This window comes from Alosa alosa, chromosome 6 (assembly GCF_017589495.1).
Source record: "Alosa alosa isolate M-15738 ecotype Scorff River chromosome 6, AALO_Geno_1.1, whole genome shotgun sequence".
Lineage (NCBI taxonomy): Eukaryota > Metazoa > Chordata > Actinopteri > Clupeiformes > Clupeidae > Alosa > Alosa alosa.
The window spans coordinates 35,867,365-35,877,845 of NC_063194.1; the positions used below are offsets into that span (position 1 = coordinate 35,867,365).

General features: G+C 38.3%; 1 long non-coding RNA gene across 1 annotated transcript; it reads right to left on the bottom strand.

Annotated features, from left to right (window-relative positions):
• Positions 1–827: 827 nt before the first annotated feature.
• LOC125296661 lies at positions 828–1,941 on the bottom strand. Its single transcript, XR_007193823.1, has 4 exons — positions 1,816–1,941; positions 1,457–1,610; positions 1,294–1,373; positions 828–931 (listed from the first exon to the last, which is right to left on the bottom strand). It is a non-coding gene; the product is annotated as an uncharacterized LOC125296661 (long non-coding RNA).
• Between the last annotated feature and the right edge of the window lie 8,540 nt (positions 1,942–10,481).

Consider the following 10,481-nt stretch of genomic DNA (forward strand, 5'->3'; position numbering starts at 1 on the left):
GATGAAGTCTACAAGTGATGAAGATGATGGGGACTGGTCCATAAGTGATGAAGATTAAGAAATGCCTGACAAAGTGATCCTCTGCTTTTATCTGAGCTGAAATGGGAAATGTTATATAGTATTTCTAAGTGACATTTACACTCACAGGTCACTTTATTAGGTACACTTGTTTAACTGCTTATTAACGCAAATATCTTATCAGCCAATGAAATGGCAGCAACTCCTTGCATTAAGGTCTGCAGACCTGGGGCCTCATGTACAAAGACTTGCGTGGATTTCATACTAAAACATTCCCAGGTAGCATTCTGACGTTGGGCCAACGTTGGCCCAAGGTCAGTGGTTGTGTTGGCCCAACGTTGGCTGCTGACGGTGGCCCAACGTCATTTTGTCCGGTGGCCCAACGTAGGCCCAACCATTTAATTAGACCATCAGCAGACCTTTGGCCAACCCTAACCCAACCAAATGCCAACTTAAAAAGCCTACCCAGCCAACCCAAAATACACCTTACCAACGCTATGCCAACCCGAAACCTACCTTTCTAACGTTGGGCCAACCATTTCATAGACCGACTGCCGACCTTTTGCCAACCCCAACTCAACCATATGCCAACTTAAATAGCATACCTACCTCAAAAATTACACCTTAACAACACTATGTCAACGTTCTAACCTTAAGATGACTGCTTATTTCAGCAGAACACTCATCTTGATATTTTGGCCACCTTTATGGTTATTACAGTAATTTAGAAATTACTTACTTGATCACAATGATTTTACCAATCTGCCCTGAACTTGTAATCTTAATAGTGATATAATACCAACACGAGATTAAGGGTTAAAATAAATACATTTAATAATACATATTGATTTAATAATAAACATTTATGTGATGAGATCCTCAAGGGTTGATGGGTCATCAATCAGTTCTGCTCCTATAAAATAACAGAAATTACTTTTAGAAATTATTTTGTTTTGCTTGCTCAAATAAGACTTCACTGCATTAGGAAGATTATACAGATAATTTGGCTAACAAGAGATTACGAAATGTGTAATATTAATAATGTTGTCTTCCAAGTGTAATCAAGCAATCATTTTATTAACTGGTGCCAATGTACAATCTATGGAGGCCTATTTCATAACATTCTCTTAATTATGTACAAATGATGTTAATGCCTTCAGGTCACTTATTTCCACACTTGTCGAATAGTTATTCATTTCGAGGCATTAGATAAAAAAAAGATGAGACAAAAAGGTAAAACAATTTAGGACTATGCACTAATGACTAAAAACTTACAATGTCAGATATTTCAGACACTTCCTCGGATTCACTGCTGATGTCAGATGGAGGATGTGATGGGGAATGTGTCTGCCTCTCTAAAATGAGGAAAGAAATTCAAGTTAACTACTTACTATTTCACAACTGTGATGACAAATAAAAGTCAGCAATACAGACATACAGGCAATTACAAATATGTTTTGATTGGTTGTTGAAATCTGTCCCCTTTTCTGATCTCCTTTTTCTTCCTCCATTTCGGTCACCACTGTATTTCAGCCATGTTTTTATCTTTTCTTCTGCCTCCATTAAGGTGGCCCCTTGTTTTTTGGCAGCATCTGCGTGGGGAATTTGGGGGAATTGAATGGAGAGTGAAGGATAATATTTTACTCTTAAAATCAGTTTAAAAACCACTGATTTAGAACATGACGTGAAGTTTTGTTGTGTAGGGTAGATAATATACTGGATGTGTACAGCAGGCTACCAATCAGAATTTGTGTAGAATAAACATTGAATGAAATTGTAAAAGAGCTGTAGGCCTACCTATGATGACTTTTGCCAGGTGCAACACAGAAAAAGGACTTTTCTGCCCCCTGCCCATCCAGTTAAACTTTTTCGCTAAATCATTGCTGATTGTTTCACGCATGATCCTGTAGATTATATCTTTTTCGCTAAATCATTGCTGATTGTTTCACGCGATGATCCTGTAGATTATATCTTTTTTCTCTAAATCATTGCTGATTGTTTCACGCATGATCCTGTAGATTATATCTTTTTCTCTAAATCATTGCTGATTGTTTCACGCATGATCCTGTAGATTATATCTTTTTCGCTAAATCATTGCTGATTGTTTCACGCATGATCCTGTAGATTATATCTTTTTCGCTAAATCATTGCTGATTGTTTCACGCATGATCCTGTAGATTATATCTTTTTCTCTAAATCTTTGCTGATTGTTTCACGCATGATCCTGTAGATTATATCTTTTTCTCTAAATCTTTGCTGATTGTTTCCGCGATGATCCTGTAGATTATATCTTTTTCTCTAAATCTTTGCTGATTGTTTCACGCATGATCCTGTAGATTATATCTTTTTCTCTAAATCTTTGCTGATTGTTTCACGCATGATCCTGTAGATTATATCTTTTTCTCTAAATCTTTGCTGATAGTTTCACGCATGATCCTGTAGATTATATCTTTTTCTCTAAATCTTTGCTGATTGTTTCACGCATGATCCTGTAGATTATATCTTTTTCTCTAAATCTTTGCTGATAGTTTCACGCATGATCCTGTAGATTATATCTTTTTCTCTAAATCATTGCTGATTGTTTCACGCCTGATCCTGTAGATTATATCTGTTGTTGTTGTCCTACCCAAACTCATGAGATGTTTTCCCTCTAAAGTGAAATGGTTGTGCATACATGATTAAGCTTGTCAAAAGGTGGAACATAACTACAAGCACTACACAGTGCTATGGGCTACCATACAGTCCCATAACAGAAGAAAAGTGGCATAGCAAGAAAGCTCACAATTGGTGCCTCCAAAGCTTCACTACTAGGACAAGGCATTAGTGATTCTGTAGTAGAGTTGAGTTCAAGAGGTGATTTCAAGAAGTATTTAGGATAACTCAGACAGTTGAGTTTACTGAAAGAATTGAAATGAGAGCGAAGGAGGAAGATCAAACTATCGGTATCCAAGAAACGGATGAACCACTCACGTACAATCCTTTTAACAACACTATTTAAAACTATTTATTGTATTTATGTATGTATTCCTATTTATTCATGTATTTATTCAATGGCTTATTTATGGTATTTATTGATTATGAGAACTACTAATAACTAGAGTATAGGTTTACATACACAACATAAACAGAACTTACCAGAGAGCGCCGTGTTTCCTTGTCAGAAAGCCGGTCCTCCATTTTTTTATATCATTAATATTTTGTAACAGAAACTCAAAATCTGGAAAACTGCTGACTTCAGTGACTCTCTCTTCTCAAAATTGCCTGAAGCAGAAGAGAATTTTTGTCTGACTTGGCCTTTTATCTCCTCTAGCATCTGAAAGAGTCGGAGTTCTCTTTCTGAAACAGACAAAGTATATAACTTTATATAACATGTGTCTACTGTTTTGCATACTCAATTTGAAAATGATTACATTCTGTTTTTATTTAGCATTTTACATGATGTCCCAAGTTCTTTTTTTTTATTATCTAAACTGTGGTTGTAAATCAAAGCACATTGGATATTAAGGCTAATTGTTAAGAAGTTGTTGAAGAGTTTCTAATCCCTTTTATAGACTAAAAAGGTAATTAATAAAAGCTCCAAGTAAACTATTATAAAATATTTGGAATAGTTCTATGTACCATCTTGTCTTAGATCTGGGACTGTCTCTGGTGTTGATGGTGGAAATGGAAATGGTGGTATGGCTGGCAAGGTCTGGCTTTTGGCTCCATTATTGCACAATTTCTTTTTTGGTCTTTCCATTGTCTCTGCATATGGAACAGTGAGAAACAGAATCAATACATGATATTCCAAAGTCTTGACCACTGTATGTTTTCTTTACATGTCATGTTTTCATCTGTGCTGTTTACCTGTGTGGAGCCTACTTGTTGAGGCCTGAACTGGAGGTCTTCCTGAGGCTGCAGATGGAGGGGCTGATGTAGACCTAAATCCAACATATTTCGATGATGGTCTGTTGGACACATTAAGTGTAATCAAATTTTTAAAGGTGCAGTGAACACTAGTAGCAAATAAGCACAGCCAGGCTATAAAAGAAGAACAGAGAACAGAGGAAACATACACTCTTTTCCGCACACTGTCCTCGTCCGTCGACTCCAAACCATTGCCTTTGCAGAACTTCACGAGCTTCCTTCGGGCTTTTTCATAGGAATCTAAATATAGAAACAAACAACATTGTTAAGCCTATTATCTGAACATTTGAAAATAACTGCTTATAGGCATAACTCACAAGGAGCATGTTTAATTTTGAGCAATAGATTTGAATAGTTATTTCTCTATATTTCTTAACATTGTGGAACTTCCTCAATAACTTACCATACTCAGCCACCCATTCAGTTATATATTCTTCCCATTCTTCATCAGGGGTTTCATTTTTTTCAACCGCTTTTCTACATTTAGTAGTATTATATGGGGGCCAAAAGGAATTTTTTTTATCGATGCTCAGCCAGTCACTTGGTATAACCTCTGTCTCATTTTTTTTCCGTGAAAACAACAATTGAATACATCTACAGTATAAAACAAACAAACAAACAAACAAACAAACATAGCTAGTGTTACAAACTATATACACTAATTGAAGCTCAATTAAGCAGTATGCAGTAAAGGATATGCCACAAACCCATCCTTATATTGTAAAAGAATGACTTTTGTAACAGTCTGAAGAGGGACAATAGTCAATGACTGCCCGGGTTGTTTCACAAAGGATATATTAAGACTTGATGAATCAATGGGGTAGGTAAAAAAAGATGATTTGTTTTGGAATTTAAGACAGACTAAATGTGATGCTTCCTTGTCTTTTAAAATATTTTTAACTATATGAATGTCTCCATTGAACAGAATGTAGTTGTCTCCCTCTGATAAATTAATCAAAGTTCCACCATTAATATATTGCTTATATTGTGTAAATTGCGTCACATTGGATGGAAGAGGCCCATTCTTATGTTCCTGGTAAAAACCATCCTTGAAAACCTTTTTTTTCGCTCTGACACTTGCTTTTTCTGACAATCTCCTGATGATCTGTTGAAGGGGCTGGGTAGGGTCCTAATCATTTTTTAATTGTGTAGAGGAAGTTCTCAAATGGGAAAGCTGAGAAATTATGCAGAGCACCAAACTGCCTTGCATCATTGGCAAGATGTGTCAGCCCGTGTATGTTATACACAACGTAATTACCATAAACAGATTGAAAATGCTCCACAAATGTAATCAGCAACTTTTCAGCAAAATCACAGTACTGGAGGCACAGTGAGGGGCAGCATAAAATTATAATGGCTACATGCAGAAGCATAAAATTGTGGTATAGAACATTCGGCAGATGGTCTTTCAGTGCCACTGGACCAGTGTACAGGAGAAAAGTTCTGAACTCTGTCGCTTTCCACCTATCTACCTCAACAAGTGATCGCCCTTTCGGTGCAAACTCTCTGGGGAGTGTCATTGCAAAGGACACAAGAGCTGCAGAAATTAGGCCTATCTGATGAGCACCTAAACGAGTAGGAAGCGGTCCCCTCATCCAAAACCCAATCAACTTTCTCATAACCCCAAGACAAACAAGGTGCATAAAATCTAATGGAAATTGGGAGACCATACCAATTCCAACCTCTGTCAACACACTGGTCCCTTTATGGTGAAACTCATCGTCTTTATTAATAAAAAGACGCATCTGTCCGTAAAGGTGAATCGACTTCAGGAAAAGTCATGCGATTTTAGGCCCACGTTCCCTCCTGTGTGCATTTTTCACAGCCATGGTATGCATTGTGGGCTTTAATGTTTTTCACGAAAGCCCGTGCACTTGCATCACAAACAAAATTAGAAATTTGAATATCTACACATTTGCCAATAACATCCACACCCTCTAATTTAAGCTTTCCATATTCATTCACAAATGTTTCCAGGAACAGATTGACATTCGCTGTGTTTTTAGACCCAAGATATAATGCAATGTTAATGGTTGCTTTGTTTTGTCTTCCTCTACCAAGCCTAGAATGGGCCAGAACTGCTGATTGCTGCTTTTGAACAAAGGTAGTCCATCAATATTTACTTGTAAAATGAATGGCCTTTGGGAGAGGGTCTATCTGGTGTAATATATGCCTAATGCCTTTCTCAACTCCAAAATAATGCATGGTGCCACCAGCAATCTGCTGGACCTCATAATTAGTTGGAGTGCCTAAAAGAGTGCGGGAATCCTTTGGGAGATAGGGATGATATTTTCTCAGGATGCCCAAGAGCCCATTTAGATGGCATTGTGGTACTTGGCTGTCTATTGCCCAACCTCTGAGCTCCTCCCCAAGACACTCTGCAGACTCAACAGATTCTTCATCACTTGTGTCAGTTTCTGTCAGAGCATATGACCAAAATTCATCAATAACGTTATCGCCAACAACATTAAACTCAATTTCAGACTCTGATTCATAGGACATGGGCCAATCAGATGCAGCATCTGACCACACATCATCAGAGGGGCGTTTTCTGCCAGGCATACCGGTATATTTAAATCGCCGGCCGCGCCAGATTCAGCTTCAGCATTGACGTTAACCTCACTAAGGATATCGAAAGCCCTTCGCTTTGCCTGACGTTTAAATGTTCTGTCTGAATAAATGTTGTTTGCAGACATAGTGTGTGTATCCCTGTAAGTATGCGGCCAAACAAATAACTAACATTTAACGTTACAGTTACAGCTGATATGCCTACGGAAGCTAATGCCCATTGTTTACCTAACGTAGAATAGCTAACGTTCCTGCGGAAACTCAGGCGAGCAAGTGCTCCACCAGCCATCATGACCACATTCTACCGAGGCACCATCGAGAGCATCCTCTCCAGCTGTATCGCTGTGTGGGGCGGAAGCTGCACTGAATACAACAGGAAAGCCCTGCAGCGCATAGTGAACACAGCTGGAAGGATTATTGGTGCTTCACTCCCCCCCTGAAGGACATTTACACCACCCACCTCACCCGAAGGCGACCAAAATTGTGAGTGATGCAAGTCACCCCGCTCACAATCTGTTTGATCTACTGCCCTCTGGGAAGAGGTACAGAAGCCTGCGCTCCCGCACTACCAGACTCACCAACAGCTTCATACACCAAGCCGTAAGGATGCTGAACTCTCTCCCTCCTCTCCCCTCTCCACCCTCAGCTACATAACATCCTGGACATTGGACCCAAAAATGGCCGCCTGCACTACTCCACTTGCACACTTTACAACTGGTGTTGTTGTCCTGAAACACAACACTTCTGCTGCTCTTACATAACTTGCACCACTATGCCACTTTCTTCTTACTTAGGTCAAACAGAACTACCCAAGCCTTTTATTGGCCTGAATTTGCACTAGTATTTTTATTGACTGTCTATGCACAATTTCAACCACATTTTGCTGCTCTTATTTTTTCATTATTATATGTGCCCTCTTATTTACTTATTTACTTACTTTTTTGTTTACTTGAATGTTATGTTTGTCTGTGGACCTAAATTGGTAAAATATGTCTTGTCTTCACCGTGGGATAGTGAGAAACGTAATTTCGATCTCTTTGTATGTCTGGAACATGTGAAGAAATTGACAATAAAGCTGACTTTGACTTTGACTTTGTTAACTGTTAGCAGCTAGCAGGCTACATTTAATTGCTGGCTTGCCTATAGCTTCTAATGATAAGATTACATTTACATCAGATTGCTAGCGTGAAGATAGTACATTGGTTTTATGTATATATATATATATGTATATGTGTAAAAAAAAAAATTTAATTGAGCAGATTACCTTGGACTGGCTGGCTGGGGTAACGTAACAGCTAGAAGGCTAACGGTTGAAGATAACGGTAGATTCTATACAATTCTATATCACGACTCATCGTTTCTCTTTAGAAGAGCTCGCTCTTCTTTAGGTCCATGCTCCAATGCATCCATATGTCCAGGTGGTCTTCATGTTGTTATGTAGTGAGGACAGAGGATGATACCCATACAATACGGTGTGTTTACTATAGCAAGTTAAACGGACCTGCTGCTGGGAGAGGTTTGTTTAGATGACTTATTACAATGATTATCAATTAAATGTTTCTGGAATGTATTAGTTGTATGAAACACAAAGTAAGCTAAAACAGACCACAGACACACATGAACAAAGTTCAACAAAAAGACTTATATGCAGTAGTTGCTAGCAGTTGAAAACATTTAGCCATGGGCTAAATGTTATCTAACGGTTCTCATTTCAACTTAGCCTGCTCTTGCATTTGAGAGGACCTACTTGCTATCTGCTGCATAGTTATATACATCAGGGGTCTCAAACTACCGGCCCGCGACTTAATGTCAAAATAATAATGTAATTCGCCCTTGAGGGTATTTTTTTTTAATTGGCGACAAACAACAACATTGATTAAAATAGACTATAGATCCAAGTACAGTGACAAATCCCATTCTCATCCACTGCTAGACATCCAGAGTCTGATTCAAGCTCCAAATTCGCTGTACAAAGTTTTCAGGAAATACTTATTACACAGAAAGACAAGACGCGGCATTTGTTTGTAATGACGCAAGCGATGCAGGTCATAGTTTTGCATAAATTGAAGAGAAATAGGCCTACACCAAATGTTGAAAAACGCTCACGCTTGATAAAGTCTTGGTAGGCTATGTTATTCACCTATTCATTCTGATTCTGAAGGAGAATATCTGCATTTTGGAGATTTATGATCGATCGCTCATTGACAGTGGTAGTCACGGTGCGTAAGTGATGGAGGTGCGCCTTTATGTATACGACGGTGTCCAGGCATAGGCTACCATGCTTATTTCGACCCTCCGCCCAATATACCTGGAGTTGGCAGTGGTAATCATGATGATAGTGTCCGTAATGGACGGATACAGACAGCAGGGGTAGTAAAAATAGGCTCTGAAGAACTACAAAGTCACCCAATATAGGAACTGATTTGACCAGGCTACTTTATTGTAGGCCTATAATAGCGGTTTGTGGTTATACTAATAGTGTACTATTGTTGGTTTACATCTTAGGCCTACTGTTTCCTAATATGACAAACAAGAAAGTAAACCTGCTCAAATATGTGCAACATCCAGTATACTGAAAGGTGTATAATTTGAGGTGCTTGCCATCCAGTGGCAAATTAGATGGGTAAATTTTCCTCCTTCATAAACTTTTGTTTATACTCAAAGATTTTTACATTTACAGTAGGACTTTATCTCTGACCACTTTCAAGCCTTTTGAAATGTTGATGTCAAAATCCAGTGGTGTTGTTTTCTTAACCCTGCCACCTAAAGTTTGTTTAAATAAGTTATGAGAGGAAAATATTTTTATCTGGTGTGAAACACACACATACCTGTTTTTATGCTTTTTGTTTGTTTTTATCATTTGTATGAATATTTATGTTATCATTATTTTATCTATAAGCTAAGGTTGCTAGCACAGGTGTCTAAAAAGATTTTAAAAAAAGTTTTGTGTTCTATTAGAAATAGCCATTCTTTTTTTGTATTATTCTTTAACACTGACATGGCCCTCCAATCAGATGACGATGGCAGAAGTGGCCCCCCAGCTCATTTGAGACCCCTGCTTTACATAGTATAACAATTGTATTTGTGTTGACGTTGTTCATTAAGCATGACCATAGACCAACATTACATATGCAAACTTAAACTTGAATAGGCTTTACCAACCTTACCCCAAATTTTAAGATTTTGATATGGTCTATTGTTAAATTGCATTTAGATACAACACAACAGACAAACTGAATCTTCCGGTCGTTGTGTTCCTTAAACGTCTGTATATAAATTCATGTAATCACAACAAATACTAAGAACATACTAAGGCTGATGCTTAGAGTCCACATCAAGGCCTAAGCATTTGTTAGCAAAGCCGTTGCTACTCTATCACAAGTCATACATGTTTCTGATATGTTGCTGATTGATTATAAACAGCCACAGCAATGAAGAGGAATGGCTGAAGGACGAAGGAAATTGTATTTTATTATTATTCTTATTTAATTATTTATATAATTGTGTTAAATGTTCCAAATGTAAAGCACTTTGAGCTGCATTCTGTGTATGGAAGGTGCTATACAAATAAAACTAATCATTATTATTATTATTATTATTATATGTTATTGTACGTTGGGCATACGTTGTATGGGTCAGCCAAAAATAGCCAACTGTATCAACATTGGCCCAACGTTGGGCACACGTTGTATAGGTCAGCCAAACACAGCCAACTCCACCAACGTTGGGCATACGTTGCATAGGTCAGCCAAACACAGCCAACTCCACCAACGTTATTCAACGTTGGGCATACGCTGCATAGGTCAGCCAAACACAGCCAACTCCACCAACGTTGGCCCAACGTTGGGCATACGTTGCATAGGTCAGCCCAACCTAGCCAACCAAATTTAACGTTGGGCCAACGTCAGAATGCTACCTGGGTTGCGTATGCGCAAACCTGAAAAGTAGCGTACGCCCAAAAAAATCCTGATGTATGAAACTGTGCGTAC